The sequence below is a fragment of the Gavialis gangeticus genome, unplaced genomic scaffold (genome assembly GCF_001723915.1).
Source record: "Gavialis gangeticus isolate Ggan-Ray unplaced genomic scaffold, GavGan_comp1, whole genome shotgun sequence".
NCBI lineage: Eukaryota > Metazoa > Chordata > Crocodylia > Gavialidae > Gavialis > Gavialis gangeticus.
This window is the reverse complement of record NW_017729019.1, coordinates 14,674,698-14,680,272: the sequence shown is the minus strand read 5'-3', so window position 1 is coordinate 14,680,272 and position 5,575 is coordinate 14,674,698. Positions and strand designations below refer to the sequence as shown.

The 5,575-nt window shown below is 50.3% G+C and overlaps 1 long non-coding RNA gene across 1 annotated transcript in view; it reads right to left on the bottom strand.

Moving 5' to 3' along the window:
• Window positions 1–724: 724 nt before the first annotated feature.
• LOC109295356 overlaps window positions 725–5,575 on the bottom strand; it is a 6,426-nt gene continuing 1,575 nt past the window's right edge. Inside the window, exons 2-3 of the long non-coding RNA XR_002096730.1 lie at window positions 5,331–5,335; window positions 725–1,346 (exon numbers count right to left, since the gene is read on the bottom strand). This is a non-coding gene — a long non-coding RNA (uncharacterized LOC109295356). The remainder of the gene's footprint in view (window positions 1,347–5,330; window positions 5,336–5,575) is intronic.

Genomic DNA, 5,575 nt, shown 5'->3' with positions numbered 1-5,575 from the left:
GGGGGGGGGGGGGGGGGGGGGGGGGCTGCTTTTCATCCTGCTGCATATGCGCCCTCCAGATCCTCCGGACAGCTCCACAGAGGTCAGAGGCACAAAAAAAAGGAGACCGCTGGGAGAGTCCAAAATCAGGATTTAGCAAGAGAAATTAGATCACGCCCCTGCCTTCCACTGCGCCAAGCCAAGGAGATGCAGGGCTGGAGGTGCTTGTGAAAGGCACGTTGGACAACTCTGGGTGCAGCTCTTGGAAAACCTCTTCCTACTCTGAGAAGGGATTCAGGACAAGGACTCCCCTGGGAATTAGCCTGCTCCTGGGTGCCGGTGGCCCTAGCAAGAATGATCTTCCCCCACCTTATAGCTCAGCTCCCCCACTGACGTGTGCAGGTGTTCATCCAGTGGGGAGTGGGATAGCTTAGGGTGGATTCACTCACCAAGGGCTCTTGGCTGCCCCTTCCTTTCCTCCCGGGATCTACCATGTGTCGTTCAAACCCTCCTCTCAGCTGGAGTTGCCCTGGACTTCTAGCCACTTCTCTCGCACATTAGGGAAGCAGAGTCAGTGTGGAAAGATCACAGCAGAGAACATTTGCTATCGCAGATTCACCTTTCACACGATCCAAAGAAGATTGGGTAATGTAGCTGATCAGTCATCGTTCTCCCTCCATCCCCTCCTTACACACCTGAAGCAGGTTAGGAGGAAAGGTGCCCCCACGTATTCTGCTCCAAAACATTTCATATTTTTTTCCGTATCACCGCAGCTCTCAGCTCATCATCCACCCCTCATCCCTCCAGCTCCTTCTCCTCCCTCTGTTTGGTTCATGACTTATTTGGCCCCAGTGACCGAGTGGTCTTCCCGACTAAATAAATGTGCTGCATATCAGGTGCCGTAGACAAGACCTCCCCAGCCCCCAGCTCTGTTTCTTCCGTTAGGCAAAAAAAAGAAAAAAACCCAAAAAAACCAACCCGACACGGTTAAGGCAACGCGGTCGCCTCAGCAACGCACCTGTTTTTTTGTACATTGAGTGTGTAATTTAAGAAGTATATATATAAATATATATTGTGATTGTATGGCCGTGGATACAAAAAAAAGCAAAACCGACAAAAAATAACTGAGCTATGTAAACGTTATGCAGATTTTAATTCTCGTGCTCCAATATCTCCCGGTGTAGATGTAGCTGTCGAGTTTACAAGTTGAGCTTTACTTCCACCATGGGTTCTTATGAGGCGGTGGTGCGTGGGGACAAGGAGAAGGGGTATTTTGCAGTCCCCTGGGATGGGGCTGACCTGGTGCTGTGCTTCCACAATGCCCTGCACAGGAAGATGACCACTTTCCTTTCCCCCATCCCAGCCCCCTTCATCCCATGCCGTATTGAGCTATTGATTTGCCTTTCCAGAGGTGTAACCAAGATTGCAGGCTAAGGCGGCCCTGTTTTGTTCATCCAGAGAAGCAGAGACCCACTGGCCTGATTTTTAGAGGTCTCGAGCACCCATGGGTTTCACCTGGGGTTGGGGGGGGCCCAGACTGTGCTGAACACACGTCATTATTATAAGGCACTAAGCGCCCTCTATTCCAGTGGAAACGGGCAGCTTATAGGAACAAGCTTACACTTGCACGGACAACAGGTGGGAAATGCTTGTAGCTATTACGGCCCGCTCACGGGCCGTCACCTCTCATACAAATCCCTTTGCACTTTGTTCACGGGGGGTTAGATTCAACCCCCCTGATGCTGCCTCTTCAGTTTTGGCTCTTTGTCAGATCCAAAACAAATCAGAAAGGGTCTAAGACTGAGTTGTCAAAGTGGAGCCAGCACCTTTGTGAGACTGAGCCTGGGATCTCACTGCATCCCTTTGACCTTGCAAGGTTTCCCTCAGTTTGCAGAAGCAGATTTTGGTCTTGCCCAAGCCTTGTCACAAATCATGCCGAGGGGCAAGCTAAACCCAATCCCTTTGGCTCAACTTCCCTGAGACATTGAGGAACATGTAGGCCGGTACTTCTCCACCCAGCGCCAGCTGAGCTGCATGGATCAGGATTTGGGGGCGAGAGGAAAAAGCAGCCTAGGTTTGCTTTGTTTCTACCAAGCTGAGAACAGCTCTACTGCATTATCTCCAAGGCAAGGTCCAGGAGACACAGGTCGGTCAAGTAGGTGAGAAGTCTCACTGTGGTACTATTATGCAAATATGCCATGCCCTGCATGGAAAGCACTGACTTTGGATCTTATTTCTGCTCCAAGGGAGTGGGGATGGAAGATGCTGAACCGTGCAGTGGTGAAATCTATGCCAAGGCCAAGTCCGTCTTTCATGGCACTCCACCAAGGTCAGTTGAGCCACGCAAGGGAGAACTTGGCCTATTCTCTGTAGAGAATGGCAAGCAACCCATCCTCCCAGAGCCAGCCAGCTTCGCTTCCAGTAGCTGGGCACAGCCAGCAGCAACCAGAGGCGATGGTGACTTCTGTGGGTGAACAGTCTTTGCAGGGCAGTTTCCCAACTAAAGAGGTCATTAGATGCCAGGAAGCCCTAAGGGTGGTGGGGGGGTGGAAATCAACAAGCCAAACACGAGGGAGAATTACAAAGCAGGGAGATGCTGAGCATCTTGAACTCCTGCAGGGGCTGTAGGAGCGGGTGGGCATCAGCATCTTGCAAGATTGGCTCTTCAATTATTCAGCCCCCTGGAATGGGGTTGGGACTCCATAGGAACACCATGCCTCCACCCACCGGATTGCTAGAGCGGACTCCTCCTAGACAGGCCCCAGGCACAGCCCCAGGATACTTAGCAGGCAAGTATTGCACAGCTGGACTGAATGGCATTAGTTCCTATCCTAGGGCCTTCCCATGCGTCCCCCCGTGAGAAGGCAACTGTCACCACATGCTCAATATATCACTGTGGCTTGAAAATGGCCTCCCAGCAGAACCTCAAACAGGTCCCAAGGGAGTGGGTCCACACTTGGATGGCAAAAATGGACCACAAGAGATCTTCCAGGGCCTGTGGGAAGTCTTTGGGAAGAGAAGTTTTCCAACACCCTCCCTTGCTACCCATTGGTTTGAATCACTACCAGAAGGCTAGGAGGCTTTACAGCTGGATGCGCCACGGAAGGTGAAGAACCTCCAGGGCTCAGAGAGAAGGGAACGGGATTTCCAGTGGTTAAGATAATGCCGTTGACTTTTAATATAGTTCCAATGTCTCTCTCCAGGGGAGGACAGGCAAGGAGGAAGGATTTCCTTTGTTTAGTGTTTCCCATCAGGGTCCCGAGCGGGTCAGGGAGCTCTCAAGACTGTAATTAAACAGTGTTACTGTTGAGCAAAGCTACATTCTAGTAGAAAGCGACTGTATCCGTGTCATGCAAGGCTGCCTCTTCTTCCATAAGAACAAATAGAGAATACTTAAATATACAGTACTAAATAAAAATGATTATTTTATTCATGCACGGTGTGTTTGGCCTTGTTACTTGGAAGAGCCACTGAGATTGCTCCCAGAGCAAGAGGGTACCCTTACCCAATGCTGTACGGGCACTGTTTTCCAGTGGGGCAGACAGACCTTTGCCTCTGGGTAGAGGGGCTGGTTATGCCAAGGGATGACTGGGCATTTCCACCCAAATGCCCATGCAAGAGTGCACCACCTTTGCAACCAGAGGAAGGGGTGCAAGCGAAGATCTATCGTAAGAGCTGAGATTTTTCAGGAGGGACAAGGGATGTTGGGTTCTTCACTAGAGATACTTTAATGGGACTTGATCGAAGGACAGACACTCAAGGCATTCCTGACTCTGGTGTTTGTCCTTTTCAAATGAGAAGAACATGGTAGCAAAGACTGGATCCTACCCCCCAACCCCGGTAGGTGCCCAGGCTACCCCAGAAGGTGCAGGTCCTAGGAAAGGGACTGAAGACCTAGCAAGACCTAGAAGACCTACGTCTGAGGCTGGATGGACAGAGGTAACAGAGAGGCCTTTGGGCTTCTGACCTTGTACAACAAAATCCTAGGTGGAGAGCACTCAGAGTTTCTCTCCACTGCCTCACTGCTTTGCACCTGTTTCTTCTTGCCACTTGCACAAGTGAGGGCAGGTACATGCAGGGACCATGCACAGAGACAGGCAGGTGCACACAAGTGCTCACACACAAGCATGAAAACTTACCCACCTTCATGTGCGTACATATACCCCATACACACACACACACTTTCCATGACAAATAAAGCCCGGAGCCTGGATTATTACAACAGAGAAAGGGTTGCTTCCAGGAGTCTCTGCCAGCACACATTAGCCCCTGGCTTGTACGGGTTTCATGCACCTTCAAAACACAAGCGCACCAGGCAAAGTATCACGAGGCCCAGTCTTCATTGCGTTTTCCAGCCAACAAGAAGCTGTTTTCCCTCTTCCTTCCCAAAGGCACCGCAGCCTCAAGGCAAAGAAATGGCATTTGCAAGGGATGCAAAGGGGCGCGTTAGCTCTTACACATCAATAACAGAGCCAACAGAAAGACAGGCAGCAATCAATACAAGAAGCCAGTGCAAGTTAAAAAAAAAAAAAAAAAAGCACAAATATTGTCTTTTAAACTCTCACAAACCATGTCAACCATTCTCTGTTCCTTTCTCGACTCTTTGTTTGAGCCAGAGCCACAACATCTCGTGAGCCAAAACCAAAAGAAAGCAAATAAAAAATTATAATATAGAAGATCAACAACGCCAGGTAACTTAGCCTGTTATGAAATGTACAGTTCAAACAGTTCCTTGGCTGGCAGTCCAAGCTCTATTTCATAAGCCTGTGAGCTTCCGTTGATTCATTTTTCCCCTGGGAGAAACCCGGAGAGATGTTTAAAAAAAAATCCCTTTAAAACATGTACAAGAATAAGGCAGTCAAAAAAGGTCCTATGTAATGACTGAAGGGACACAAGTTTGGGAGGGGCTTTGTCCAAGCAGGTGCCCGCGGCGCAAGAACAGCCATCGCCAATGGTCTGAACAGCAAAGTAAAGGACCCAGCTGGGCACAGAGCTCAGAGGTAGCTCTGGAGGAGGGCGGTTGTGTGGGGACCCAGACCTTGATCTGAGTTGTGCAAGCAGCCTCATTCTCCAAGATGATCTGAATCAAAAGCCCAGATCCAAACATCTCGGGAACTTTGAAACTTAGGTGCAAATTTTGCAGCATGAGCTGGTATCAGGCACAGGCCAAATTCCCCCGCTAGCAACAGAAAGGGGCCTGCCAAAGGAGGATTGAAGCCGGAAGTGGTAATAGGAAAGTTTACTTGGCCGCTGCCCTGGCTGCATGCCAATCTTTCAACAGCGGTGGGTCCCCTTATTCAAGCAGAGCGTCAGCGTGGCAGAATACATCCATGCTGCAAAACAAGCTGAACCTTGGCTGACCAGAATCCAACCCAGCTACTGTGCTACCCACTGCAAACCTCCTTCAGGTCGCTCTAAGAGCAACCTTGATATCTCTCCCCACCCCTGCCTTTGTTATTGGCACAGGTAGGCAGATTTGCTGCAGACATGCATGTGATGCCTGCTTCAAACCAGCCACCAACCCTGGGATGCTGCTGGGTGAAAAGGGGTACCTGCTAAGGTGCCTTCATTCTGCCCCATGTCCCCCCCCCCCCCC